The sequence below is a fragment of the Triticum dicoccoides genome, chromosome 7A (assembly GCF_002162155.2).
Source record: "Triticum dicoccoides isolate Atlit2015 ecotype Zavitan chromosome 7A, WEW_v2.0, whole genome shotgun sequence".
NCBI classification, from domain to species: domain Eukaryota; kingdom Viridiplantae; phylum Streptophyta; class Magnoliopsida; order Poales; family Poaceae; genus Triticum; species Triticum dicoccoides.
In genome coordinates, this window is record NC_041392.1 from 300826677 (window position 1) to 300841837 (window position 15161).

A 15161-nucleotide genomic window follows, 5' to 3' on the forward strand; every position below is an offset into this window, starting at 1 on the left:
GACTTCATGTCTGTGCTTTTAAATACAAGGAAATAAGCTTTTAAAATCAGTGTCTCTCATATAGGCAATTCTGTGCTTCACAGAGTAGACACCCGTGGTTGTGCATAAGACAAAGGTTCAATTCCGTGGGCTAGACGCCCTTGCATCTCCGTCTGATCGAGTCTCACAGGAGAGCATGACTCTGTGTAATACCATCGACCATGCACAATAAACGCATGATTGTGACCCCGCCTAATACTAAAGTATGCATCCATGGGCTGCTCATCCGTGCTTCTCCGTCTGAACGAGTCGACGGAATCATTCAGAACACAAACACAAGTGAACATGACTCTATTTAATACCACACTATGCCTTTGTGGATTTGATGCCCGTGGCTGTGACCCTAATGACTGAAACACTGAAACACAGAGAGTGCAAGCTCGTGCTTTTAAAAAACGCGCAACAGCGATGACATCTGCAATTATGTCCCTGCACTATGCCTAACCATACCTCAAGTGCATAATCGTGCTTGCGATGCGTGTCCAACCGTACTTCATGTGCCTTCACACGGTGCTTCTGTGATGCAAAGATTTCAAACACAACGGGTCACGGTTGTGTTTGCGTTTCTGTTTTACAAATGGATATAGTGCCTGGCAGTAGGTTCACGGCGTTTCCTGTGAAAGAATTACGTCTTTACGTGCTACTGAAGCATGTGGAATCACGAGCGTGCCTGTGTGGCATGTAGAACAGTGCGCGTCGTATCACTTCACGACCGTTGTGTGGTTCATGGAAAACCGTGTGTTTGCCATGGTCGTGCATGTGTGACAGGTAGAACAGTGCGTCTCGAATCACTTTTCTACGAAGGCATGATCGTCTGTGTGTTTGCTGACAAGCCGTGGTTCACTGAATCATTCGGAACACAAACACAAGCACAAGCGAACATGACTCTATATAATACCACACGATGCCTTTGCGGATTTGACGCCCGTGCCTGTGACCCTTATCACTGAAGCACAGAAAGTCACAAATGTACATAGCCGTGGCTGCAGAGACTTGAAGCCCTTTTAGCTAATGAAATGTATGGCATGAGCAAAATACTGTTTAGCCATAGACCGAAATACCGAGTTTGTTGTTGGCAAGGTTACAGATTGAGCAAAAAGGTACGGGCATTGTTTCACCACACCTACGTAAATTCCAAACCAGAAAGTGGCGGAAACATCTCACTCTGGCACTGTTTTCAGCACTTACAAGTGAATGGATCCTTGAAATCCAGGTGCTCAACGCATGCGTGCCTTAGATCCAAGTTCCCGTGGTTGCAACTTGGCGACAACCTAAGGCAAGCATGTTTAGAAGCCTTTTTGTCCCACTGAAGCACGTCTTGTTGCTGTTTGTAGAATTCTTCCGTGAAGTCTTCCTGAAGAAGAAACTTGATCCTCATAGTATGCAACCGTGCTCCGTTGAGAATAAAGAATGTCGCAAATCAAATGCTTTTCTCGCATTGAACATAGCTTTCCAGCGTCAGTGACTTCAAACGAATGTCATGATGGTGCTTGCAAGAACAGTCGTTTGCAAGACTTTCTTCATTAGAGGCTATTTCCTGAATAAACATGAAGATTTGAAATGGTTAAGCTCCATAAAGAGTGATTCTGCTAGGAGAGCAAGTGAAGGAATGATTCTATAACCTCTATTGTAATAAAAGATTTTTTTAGTTTTGTCCTAATACTGGTCCATCACTATATACAGCTTTGTCCATTACATAGAAATGTAAGTGACATTTTTTTGTTGAATGGAGTTCTACACCATGCATGGTATGTGTTTTACAATTTGTGTGAGAAGCATCACCTCGATATACAAGTTCTCCAAGCTTCGGAAGTGTTCCACCAAGGAAAAGACTGTGTGCAGGTCATAATCCATGCTGATAGACAACGTCTTGATAGAATGAACCACTGTGGATGTGCTGACTATTGGCAAACACTTCATGTAGAATAAAACATAATATTAGTAGAGTAAAGGTTGAATTGCATGGAACTTGTTTGTACCAATGAATGGAGGTGAAAGTATTGTTCAAAGTCAGTACCTGAATAATTATACAGTCATTTGTGACGCCGGATTCACAGAAAATATTAGATAATTTGCCCATGACCTGCAGTTTAGGTGCAGAGGTGATAACTATCCGCAACTTCTTGCTATCACCATCACAAAGCAACCGTTGAAGTGACGAGGCATCTTCTATAACAATTTTCCCATAGTAACTAGAAATGCCGATGCTTATAAGGTTAGGTGAGTTTATTCTGATGCAATGGTGCCTGACTATCCAAACAAGCAGCAGAGACTCAAGTGTAGAAGAAGTAGAGCTGATGATGCTTTGTAATGAGACATCTGATACATCAACATCTACTAGCGAGAGTCTCCTGAGCAGTGGTAGTTTAAGCACCCGTACATAATTGTCTGGTAACTTGCAAAGAGCAAAGGCGATGGTTTGAAGAAAGGAGGAAAGCTGAGGGTTTAATGCTGGTGGTGATGGCATGAGCGAAGGGCATGAGAATGGCCCTATGTCATGTTGTCTCAAGCATGGTAGGAACAGGTAGTAAAATTCGAGCACTTGGAGATTGTTCAGTCTTGGGGATTGAAGCCAGTCGTCGACTGTGGAGTGCCTGCAGTGGAGGTAGGACGCCGGAATGCAAACGCGGCGACTTGTGCTCTGATGACCAGAGAGGATGGCCTCTGGAAGATATGAATCATCATACAAATTATCTTCACCGACATGTTCTCCTCTAAAAAAGTTCCAATGTATGTTACACGAACGAGTTCCTCCGATTTGATGGAGTTTGCGGTGACCAACTCGAAATGTACTTTATCTAGAGGGTTAAAAAGACGTGGGACAGGGATCTCACGGCAGTCCAGATTCGTAGGAGCAGTGCGCTAAACAGGGCGCCACCGACGTGCGAGGATTTGAGTGCGAACGCCTTCCTTAGTGGACAGATGGGAGATGATCTCACCGAGGACACCGTCTGGGAGGTTGCCGATGCGGTCCGGACCAGACTGCTCTTCTTGATCCTCGGATCCAGTAGGCGCAAACTCGCTACTTCCAGCCACTACCACCAAACCACCAGAGGAAGGCGTCGCCGGTGGCGCAAGCCTCGCCCTCTTGGTGCTCGGGGCACCGGAGTTGACCTCCATCTCCGTCTCCATTGCAGGGATCGCGCGGCCTGCGAGCGCCGCTTTATGTGGCGTGGATCTGGATAGAACAAGAAAGAGAGTGTGGCTAGGGTTTCGAGACGCCGCCTGTCCGCCTTAAATAGCCAGAGCCTGGCCTCGGGTGACAAGCCAGACCGGCGTCACCGGAGGAGACATCCGTCGGACCCTTGGGTTTCCGTAGCGGCGCCATGTGGCATTCACACCCGAATATGTGGAGACGCCCGTTGAAACGTTTGGTTTCTACAATCAACGCATGAACGTGGCTCCGCGTAAAACACAAGCATGCTTCCATCGGCATCCCGACCGTGCATGTCCTGATAATATAGTCGCCCGATTCTATTAGGTTTCCGTAATAAACGCACAAACGTGACTCCGGGTAGGAACAAACCATGCCTCCGTGGGCTGGACGTCCGTGCCTCTCCTTTTGACCGAGTCCACAGACTCATTCGGAACAGAATCAGAAAACCTTTGTGTGTGACTCTATATAATAGCACACCATGCCTTTGAGGGTTGTATGCCTGTGCTTGTGACCCTTGACACTGAAACACACATAGCCACGAACGTCGACGCCTTTATCAAGAAAGAAGCGTGACGCAACTCGGTACGGAACCGTGTCTGTATGGACTTCACGTATGTGCTTTTAAATACAAGGAAATAAGCTTTTAAAATCAGAGTCTCTCATATAGGTAATTCCGTGCCTCACAGAGTAAACGCCCGTGGTTGTGCATAAGACAAAGGTTCAGTTCCGTGGGTTAGACGCCCGTGCATCTTCATCTGGTCGAGTCTCACAGGAGAGCATGACTCTATGTAATACAATCGACCATGTGAAATAAACGCATGATTGTGACCCTGCCTAATACTAAAGTATGCCTCCATGGGCTTCTCGTCCGTGCCTCTCCGTCTGAACGAGTCGTCTGAATCATTCGGAACACAAACACAACCAAACATGACTCTATATAATACCACACGATGCCTTTGTGGATTTGACGCCTGTGCCTGTGACCCTAATGACTGAAACACAGAGAGTCACAAACCTACATAACCGTGGCTGTAGAGAGTGCTAGCCCATGCCTTCGTGGGCGTCACGTGCGTGCCTCTCTTTCCTGCTGAGTCCATCGTGCTTCCGGCGTCGAACAGATTCTTCTAGTCAATGTGTGTCGTAAATAATTAAAGCACTAAGGGGCACGCCCGTGCCTGGTCTGCGTGTGCAACAGTGCATTTCGTACCTTGAAAGCCGTGGTTCTATTTAATGTTTCAAGCACCCATCTACCATTGACTTGCTACGAGGATTAATCTGGAAAAAGTTAAGTAATTAATCTGGACCCCTCCGCTCCCCGTCATGGGTATTTAAGTCGTTTCGTGGATTGACAGGCTAGTCCATTTCTCCAGATCCACCATCTGTCCAGATCCACGCCACATATAGCGGCGCTTGTAGGCGGGGGGATCCCTACAATGGAGACGGAGATGGAGGTCAACTCCGGTGCCCCGAGCACTAAGAGGGCGAAGCTCGCGCCACCGGCGACACCTTCCTCTGGTGGTTTGGCGGTAGTGGCTGGAAGTGGCAAGGGTGCGCCTACTAGATCCGAGGATCAAGAAGAGCAGTCTGGTCTGGACCGCATCAGCGACCTCCCGGATGGTGTCCTCGGTGAGATCATCTCCCGTCTATCCACTAAGGAAGGTGTTCGCACTCAAATCCTTGCATGTCGGTGGCGCCCTGTTTGGCGCACCGCTCCTCTCAATCTCGACTGCAGCGAGATCCCTATCGGTCATCTTTTTAAGCCCCTAGAAACAGTTCATATCAACGTATGTCCATGCTCCCCAGTAAGGATGTCATCCGCATTAGATATTTTGGAACTCGGTGTAGTTTTCAACCTGACGTTGATGGTTCGTGCCTTCCGGAAGCCATCCTCTCCGGTCATGGGGGAACATTTCATCGTCTCTGCATTCCAGCGTGCTACCTCCACTGCAGACCCTCTATAGTTGATGCCTGGCTTCGATCCCGAAGACTAAAGAATCTCTAGGTTCTCGAGTTCTATTACATCTTCCCACATTTTGTGGGAAAAACCATCACACAACCACACGAAATATCTTCGTCTGCGCCCTCACCACCGACTTCCAAGCTGTTGTTTTCCTCCTCACTGCACACCGTCACATTTTCTCTTTGCCAGATACCTGATAAGTATGCACGATCATTTAAACTTCCACTCCTCAAGAGGCTTTCGTTTTTGGAAGTTGATATATCAGATGTCTCACTGCAAAGCATAATCAACCATGGTTGCCATGCCCTCGAGTGGCTCCTGCTTGTTTGCAATAACTTGGACCACTGCGTCAGAATAAACTCAGACAAAGTTGAAGTCATCTGTATCCTTTGTGAGAATGGTGAACTCGTTGTTGAGGATGCGCCCTCACTTAAACGATTGATTCACGATATTCAGAGCTGGCACTTGCAGATAACTGTCTTTTCTGCACCTAAACTTGAGTGTCTGGGTAATTTCTATGAAGGATTTCCTGAATCCAAGATTGTTTTTGGCTATACAGTTATCGAGGTACTCACCTTTTGCACTATGGTCTTTACTCGCATTCGTTGCAGTGCCGAAGTTTCATGTCATGTGACCTTTTATCCAGCTAATTTTATGATATGTGGTTAACGCAGGCTTTGTCTATACTCAGCCTATCAATGGCAGTTCAATCTGTGAAGACCCTTCTTATCCACATGTCATTAAATCTGAATAAGGTTGTTGCCTTGATGCGATGCTTTCCTAGCCTAGAGAACCTATTTATCGAGGTAACGATTTCCAGGAACATTGAAAGCACATACAATGCATAGCGTACTATATTGGAGGCCTCTATCTCCCTTTGTAGTCCTCGAGTATTCTCACTCTTCATGCATTTTCAGGGAGGAGTATGCCGCGAGAAAGGTGTAACAAATAAGTGGCGCCACAAGCACCGGGTGTTTCTCAAATAGCATGACATTCATATGAAGACAGTAACGCTGGAAAAATATGTACACTACAACAAAAACATTGAATTTGCAACGTTCTTTGTTCGGAACGCAAAGGAGTTAGAGACTATGAGGCTTAAGTTTCTCTCCCCCCCAGACAACATCACTGAAGGATTTTATGAACATCAAGAAGAGGTGCTTAAATGGGGCAACAAGGCTTCTAGACGTGCTCGTCTTATATTGTCAGGGTATTGTAGGCATATGAACTTGGATTTAAAAGTACACATCTGGACAAACCAGTGTCCAATCATGGATTTGCCGGATCCATTGACCTGTGAATGTTGAAAACGGTTATCCGGCTGTCAGAGATAGGTGTTGTTGCGTGCTTTCCAACTTGGACTTCCATCTTGTACTTTATCCATTGTCTATAAGGTTGTCAGGAACTTGTTTTTGTGCTCTTCAGCCGTGAAGCAACTCACAAGCTCAAAAAACTATCAAGTTTCATGTTTTTGTGCACCATCTGTATGTTTGGATTTCCTTTTGTGAATAGAGTGAGCGACTAAAATCATGAGGAACACGCAGTCACATGTGATGTGACGGCCTTGACTCTCCAAATAACTCGTTAGCAGAAGTATTTTACAATACAGGGGCGGTCGTGCCTCTTGTACCTGTAAGACTGTGCGTCTGTTGTCACTGCACGGCACTTCCTTTGTGCATGTCCGTGACTCTGTGATGAACGTTTGCGTGGAAACATGTTGCATAGTCTAGAACATAGTGTCTAGTAGAACCATGACAGTGTTGTTTCTGCAAATCGAGACGTGCTTGTCGTGGAACCGCTGTGCTTAAGCTTTGTTTAAAAGCATGGTGTCGCTAGCTTCGCAAACTAGCAGTTAGCGACACCCTCCTATATAAAGCATGCAACTCTCTCACCACGGCTCACCCTCCATCTTCTTGTAAGGGTGCAGAGCAAGAGCGAGACGGTGAGAGATCATCCATGGAGGCGATTCAGGCGACCACCATACTTCTTATCGAGGTGGTCAGGGAGAGCAACCCACAGCCCAACGCGCTACAGCGCCTCCAGGGGCTGCTGATGTCCGCCACGGCGTGTTCCTTCTTCGATGCCAGCTTCGCCGCCTGGCTCAAGGGTGCACTGGAAGACTTCATCCACAAGTTCAGCTTCGCCAACAGCAAGGTGAAGGACCTGACTACTCGCCTCCATTACATGCGTCACCTCCATAAAGGCCGAGCCTCTGCCTCGGCTTTCGCGACCCGGCTCGCCGTCCTCCATGCGAACGATCTCTTTCGCGCGCTGATGCCCCTGCAGCTCCGGTCGGCACGCCGCCGAAGGACCACCTGGAGGTCGTTCTCGCAGCGCAGCGCCTCATCATGCATGATGAAATCGACAAGTTCAGCCAGATCTACAGACAGATTGTTTACGAGGACACCTGTAGCACCGTCCACGAGGCGACCATGGCGGCCTACTTCGACCACAAGCAAACTTTGGCAAAGCTCATTCAGGAGCACATCCACCTCGCCGACGCCGCCCCCATTTCTCGTCCAACCTCAGGACCATCAAGGGCACAAGCCCAGGCTCCTTGATTAGGTCCCTGCCTTCGCTCTCCATTCATTTGCTGCAAGCCACATTTCACATGCTTGGAGGCAAGTCCTATATATTTATGCTAGCTACTACTACCTTTGAGTTTTCAATGACCCAGTCGATCTATCATGATCAGGACTTCTATTTATTGTGTGTGCTCTACTATAAATTTGAATCTAATATTGTATGCTTGTCATTAATTTCCATTATTAATTAATAGCATCGATCGTTTACTATTACCAACTTAGTTTATCTCTTGTAGTCCACTTTTTATGCATCTCTCTATATGCGTGTGCATGTATAATCTGTTTCATTTGTGATGGTGTTAATCAACATGCCTCCTTGTGCATCTTGTACCTGTAAGACTGTGCGTCTGTTATCACTAAACGGCACTTCCTCTGTGTATGGCCATGACCCTGTGGTGAACGTTTGGGTGGAAACATGCTGCACAACCTAGAACATAGCGTCCTACAGAATCATGACAGTGCTGTTTCTGCAAATTGAGACGTGCTTGTCATGGAACCACTGTGCTTGTACTTTGTTTAAAAGCGTGTCGTCGCTATCTTTTAAATACAAGGAAATATAGACAGCCACGAACGTCCACGCCTTTTATATCGAATAATATACGTAACATCAAGAAAGAAGTGTGACATAACTCAATACAGAACCGTGTCCGTAGGGAGTTCACGTTCGTGCTTTTAAATACTAGGAAATAAGATTTTAAAAACAGCGCCCCTCGCATAGGCCATTCTGTAACTCACAGAGTAAACGCCCGTAGTTGTGCGTAATACAAAGGTTCAGCTCGGTGGGCTAAATGCCCATCCATCTCCATGAGCCTATGTAATACCATCAACCATGCCTTTTGAGCGCTTCAAAAACAACGTCTCTCTAATCTGCCACTCATTACCTCACAAAGTAAACAACGAGTGTTTATATCAGAACCCAATTTTGTTCGGTTTGCGCAATAAATGCATGAACATGACTCTCTCTAATACTAAAGTATGCCTCGGCGGGCTTCTCACCCGTGCATCTCTGTCTAAACGTGTCGACGGAATCATTCAGAAAACAGACACAAGCGAAGATGACTCTATATAATACCACACGATGCCTTTGCGTAAGACAAAGGTTCAGCTCTATGGGCCAAACGCATGTGCATCTCCGTCTGACAGAGTCACGGGCTAGTGTGACTCTATGTAATAATACTACCGACCATGCCTTTGAGCACTTCATGCCCGTGCCTGTGTCCAGCTTGAGCTTGTCATAACGTATGTGTCCAGCTTGAGCGTGTCGTACTAAAGTTCAAGCTTCGCCTTCTCATCCATAAGATTGTACAACCTCGTGGATATCTCCGTATGAATGAGTTGACTGAATCATTCGGAACACAAAACACAAGCGAACATGACTCTAACGATGCCTTTGTGGATTTGACACCCGTACCTGTGACGCTAATCACTGAAACACAAAAAGCAACGTACGTACACGGCACAAGTCACGAACGTACATAACCGTGGCTGCAGTGAGTTGAAGCCCGTGCTTTTAAAAAACGCGCCCCAGCGGTGACATCTGCAATTATGTCTCCATATGGACACGGTTCTCATATAGGCAATTCCATGCCTCACAGAGTTTTTTTCGAGAGTATGCCAATGACGTACCTTATCTTTATAGAAGATAGAAAGGCAATGTACAAGAGAGGCACGAGCTAGATGTGAGCATCTGAACTCGTCCAACACCCATTACACCCAAACCACTCTACTCTCTAAAGCTACTCTCTCACAAAATGGGTTAAACCACCAACTCCTACACCGGCTTGTCTCCATTGTTGCACTTCTCTGAATATATCATCAACCAATTCTCTCGGGGTTCTCTGTTGTTGTAACCTGTTGAACACGCGCACGTTCCGTTGCTTCCATAACTCCCATCCAACCAGGATGATGAAAGTGTCGTAGCCTCTCTTTAGGCTCTTAGGCATCCCCATCCTAGTCTCGATCCACCAATCGAGGAAGGTATCACCTACTACCGGAGCCCGAATATTTAGGGTTAGATCTTGAAAGCAGATGTGCCACACCTGTCGAGCATATCCACATTTTACCAGGATGTGTTCGGCATTGTCTTCGTCCTGCAGACATGTGTAGCAAGCAGACGGTTGATCTTGTAATCCATGCTTTGCCCTTCGGTCAGAAGTCCAGATACGGTGCTGCACAGCCAGCCAGATGAAGATCTTGCACTTCAAAGGTGCCCAACTTTTCCAGATGCAGGAGGCATATGGAGCCCTTTCATCACCTAGGCAAAGTCTTTGGTAGGTCGACCTGGCCAAGTATAAACCTAAAGGATCAGCAGGCCAAGAGAAACAGTCCGGATTGCTAGGATCCCTTTGCACTGTGTTAATGCCTAGATTTAAGTGCACCAGCTGTAAATGGCCAACGAAATTCACCTCCCCATTGATATCATGCAGCCACCGGCCATTCTCCAGCCCTTCCCTGACCGTACGTTTGTTCCTTGTGCGAGTGTCAACCAAAGCGTGGATCATGGGTGCAATATCATTCACCGCGAAGCCATGTATCCACCGGTCCCTCCAGAAGAGAACCTTTGTGCCCTCGCCCACCTCAATCTTGACCATGCTGTCAAAAACAGCTCGAGCAGCCTCATCCTCTATCATGCGCAGGCCCTGTCAAGGTCTCTCCTAGTCCGTGCGTTTCAACCATTCCCAACGAACCCTAAGCGCGAGCCCCTGCAGCTTGAGGTTCTTGATGCCGAGCCCTCCGAAGAACGTCAGCTTGCAGACTGCATTCCAAGCTACCATGCAATTGCCACCCGAGACCTTATCCTTCCCCGCCCAAAAGAAAGCTCTCATCCATTTGTCAAGCTCCTCGAACACCCATGCCGGGGCGTCAGTGATCATGAAATGGTGGATAGGTTTGGCCGCAACCACGGACTTGACCAGCACAAGGCGTCCGGATCTTTGTAGCAAACCACGTTTCCAGCCAGGGGCACTCTTCTTCGCTCTATCCAACATGGGCTGCCAGTCCGTCTTCTTGAGCTGATGTATGGCAAGTTGCAACCCAAGGTATTTGCAGGGAAACTTCCCCAACTCGCACTGCAGTAGGTTAGAGACCCTGATCCTGTCTTCCTCTTCGCCATGAATGAGAATAGCAGATGACTTGCCACAGTTAACCCTCAGACCAGACGCATCCCCAAAGGCTTTGAGTGCCATGGTCACGAACCTGAGGTCGACCTCATTTGTCCTGACAAACAGAGCCACGTCATCGGCGTAAATCAACACATTTTGATTAGGCCTGATGCCGGTAAACAGCTTTAAAACACCCTCCTCCGCGCCCTTAACCATGATGCTGGAGAGCGCATCCATTGCAATGATGAACAATAGAGGGGACACCGGATCACCTTGTCTCAGACCTTAAGCGAGCAAAAAGCTCCTACCAGGTACGCCATTGACGAGCACTTTAGTAGAAGTCGTATACAGTAGGATGGCGATCCATGCTAACCATCTCTGTCCAAAGCCTTTGCGCCTCATTACCTCAAATAGGAAGGGCCAAGATATAGAGTCAAACGCCCTCGATATGTCTAGCTTTAGGAACACCCCAACTTGTTTACGCGCATGGATCTTTCTGGCCACTTGCCTCACTAGGAGGAAGTTGTCATGCAGGTGCCTGCCACATATAAATGCTGACTGATTCGTCATGACAATTTCCTTCATTCTTTTCCTCGCACGGTTAGCCAACATCTTGGCAAAAAGCTTAGCAGCGCTGTGGGTAAGGCTAATAGGGTGAAAATCACCAACAATCTCCGCATCGGGTTTCTTAGGGTTGAGCACAATATGTGCTTTGTTAAGCTTTCCAAACCCCCTCCCATCCTACACATACAGCTTCATCATCATCACCATAACATCGTTTTTTATGATCGGCCATGCCCTCGGATAGAAAGCGGCAATGAACCCATCCGGCCCAGGGGCCCGATCCGGTGGTAGCTCCTTGATGGTGTTCCAGACTTCCTCCTCCGTGAAAATGTTATCAAGCTCGCCAAGATCATGAGTCTCCATACCCACAAAGTTGAGGTTGAGATCTGCCTCTCTGGACGTTGCATGACCCAGCAACTGCTCGTAAGCCTTGGTGAAGATTTCACCCTTCCTCTCTTGCTCAGTAATGAGATCCTCGTTATGCCGAATGTGAGGTATAAAGTTTTTGGATCTCCGCCCGTTCGCCACAGCCTGAAAGAGCTTGGTGTTCGTGTCTCCTTCCCGGATTCACCACAGCCGTGAGTGCTGGCGCTCGATGGTACGTTGCAGAGAGGACGGCCCCAGGAGCGCCAGTTTGATAGTCTTGCGAAGCCAAATCTCAGCGTGGGTGAGAGCACGCATCTCCATGGCATGGTCGAACCTGAGGATAACATAGTTGGCAATAGCGATCTGCGTCTTGATGTTACCAGACTTCCTATGTCCCCAGGCATGTAGCGTGACAGCCGTATTTCTCATGAGCGCATCCATCCTCTTGAAAGGATCTATTATGTTCTCATCGCAAACCCATGCATCCCGAACAGCTTGATCAAATCCCTCTAGTTTGGTCCAGTACATCTCAAAATGGAATCTTCTCTTGTGGCAGAAAGGAGCGGAAGTAGATAGATGGAGCTGGGCATGGTCCGAAATGTTAGTGGACAAGGCTTCGAGGAGGACGTCCGGATGAGAAAGCTCCTAGTCCACAGTCACCAACACACGATCGATCTTCGTCATCACCGGTTGCTCCCTTTCATTAGTCCACGTGAATCTCCGGCCATGCATGTAAACCTCCTTAAGTTCATTGTTATCCACAAACTCCTTAAATCTCCTCATGATGCATCTGTTGATGTTATTATTGCTCTTGTCCTCCGCCCGAAGGATCATGTTAAAATCCCCCAAAACCATCCACGGCCCAGGGCAGGCCGCGCGCAGAGCATGAAGATCACATAGAAATTGAGTTTTGGGGCCCTCTCCTTCCTGCCCGTACACCACCGTAACCCACCAATTCGATCCGCCCTTATCAATCACGAGCCCTGTGATAGAGTTAGAGACGCGCACTATGTTATTCACGGATAGCACCGTGCTATCCCATGCAAGAAGAATGCCCCCACGAGTCTCCGCAGCCGGTACATAGTCAAACCCATCGAAAGATGGGCCAATGCATTGCATAACGATGAAAGGATCGAATACATCGAGTTTTGTCTCTTGAAGACACACAAGGCTAACCTTGGCTGCCACTACAAACTCCCTAACAGCATGCTTCTTGGCAGGGTTGTTAAGACCCCTCACGTTCCAACACAACACATGTGGGTTAGGATCCATGGACATTGCGATGAGAAAAAACCACCTCCGCACCCAGCGATCAAGCTGGGCTTGCCACCACCGTGTTGTCGGCCCTCAGTTTGCAAGCCGGAGGGACCTCCTTCCCAAACAAGGCGGCGATCACTTTGATATGCTGCTCCCGGAGAGGGGTGTCGAAGATGTCCGCAAGCTTGGCAATAGAATCCTCATTTCCTTCTAAATCCTCCGGGGCCAAGCCTAGTGCCCGCATGAGCACGTTCTCCGCCTGCGTAGCCTTTGTGGGAATTGACAACATTGCACGTTTGGTGCTCATGTAGTACCGCGCGGCGTGAAAGGCTCTGCTTCCGGTCTCAGCCATGATTGCACTTCCTGAAGGAGGGGGGAGCCAGCTTGCGAACTAGAGCATTACAGAACCACTTCAGTTTTCCGAAAGCAGCGACCTCCTGTGGCTTCATGCCACCATTGCATGCCAACTCCCCACTCTGCATGTCGTAGTTTACGTGCGCATTTTGCTGGCCGGCCTCAAACTCCTGCATGGTCGCCACTCGTCCAGGAACAACCTCGTCCCCGCCTGCTTGTGGATCCGTGCCAATCATTGGCACCAATCCACCCTGCGAAAAGGGCTGGGCGCTGATCCCCATAGGTCCACCGCTCCCCGCTTGGTCTCCGATAGGCCCGGGTGGGGCTGGCTCCTACGCGCACCCAATAGGGTCCAGTGTGGAGGCCGAGATCCCATCCTGCATGTGGCCCTCTGCGCATCCAGACGCACCTGCATCCTTGTCTCCCCTATCGCGTAGTTCAGACCTGAGATCCTGTCCCGCACCAACCACCAAGGTGGGTCCAGTGGGAGCTGCTGCTAACGCCACCTCCGCAGTGGGACCATCCAGCTGCGGTCACACCATAGACCCGCCAATCACGCCCGTGGTCATGTCCGTCCGGGCAGCCAGAAGCCGCATCTCCTCAGGCTCGCCAACAAAAACCATCGGATTCACGTCAATTTGAACAGCATGGCTCATGATTAGCGCCTGGGAATCCATCCGATCCGCCTGTTGCATGATTGGTGCCGGAATCCTCACCTCCTCTCCATTAGACCGTTCTAGAACCACCGGGCCCACCACCTGCCTCCTCGAAGCGCACGCGCCAATGGGGTTCAAAATTCGAACTATCTCCGTTGCAACCTTATCCACCTGACCGGGCCCATAAACGATCCGGTCAAAAGCTGACTGGTGGACCGTCAGCCTATCGTGGGCGCTGACCCTGGCCCCACCACGACTTCACTCTCTGGCCTGAGCCTTGGGGGGAATCTTCCACTCCGATGATGGCACGATGCTACGGGCCACGCCGCCGGCATAGCTCTGGCCACCGCCCGTCCCGTCGGCATTGTCACCCCACGAGTCGCGGACCCCAAACTGCCAGCCCAAATTCTGCGTGTTAGCGCCTCCTCCCATGTCCATCTCTGAGTCCGGCTGGCCGCTCTAGCCACTGTCCGACGAGCCGCCCAAGAACCAAGGTTCCTCGCCCTCCGGGAACGAGATCACAGAGTCCAGGTGAATGAGAACTTTGTATTGCAGTCTTAGGCTAAAAAAGATCCCTCTGCTCCTCCGGCTCCGGCACCGCGAGCCATCGGCGGGTGGGGATTTGCTCCGGGTCCGACATCCAGGCCAGCAACTTGAACGCAGCAAGATCTGAGTGAGCAGAGGTCTCCAGCGCAATAGAGTCGATGATACATGCGCCGCCCAACAAACTCTCAACCACCTCTAACTCCCAAGCATGCGTCGGGATCCCCTCGATGACCAATCTCACCTTGTAACGCATGGCTGCGAACACCGCCTGAGATTGCCTGATCCACTGCCGGAACGACAACATGTGCCTGCCGAGCTCCAGCACCGGACGCCTGCTCAGCTAGTTCCTATCCTCCTGCCTTGCAAAGACCACCAGAAAATCCTCCGGCCAGAACTTGTGCACCAAAACTCTGTCCTCAGGGATTCCCATCTTGTGTTTCAGAGCACGCCTCACCAGCTCCGGCGAGATCTCTGACCTATCCCCACCAATGTACACCACCATGGCTTTGTGGAGCTGGTGCTCGATATCATCCATGGCGCGGGTCCTCCTTACAACACACAACTCTGACGGCTCCA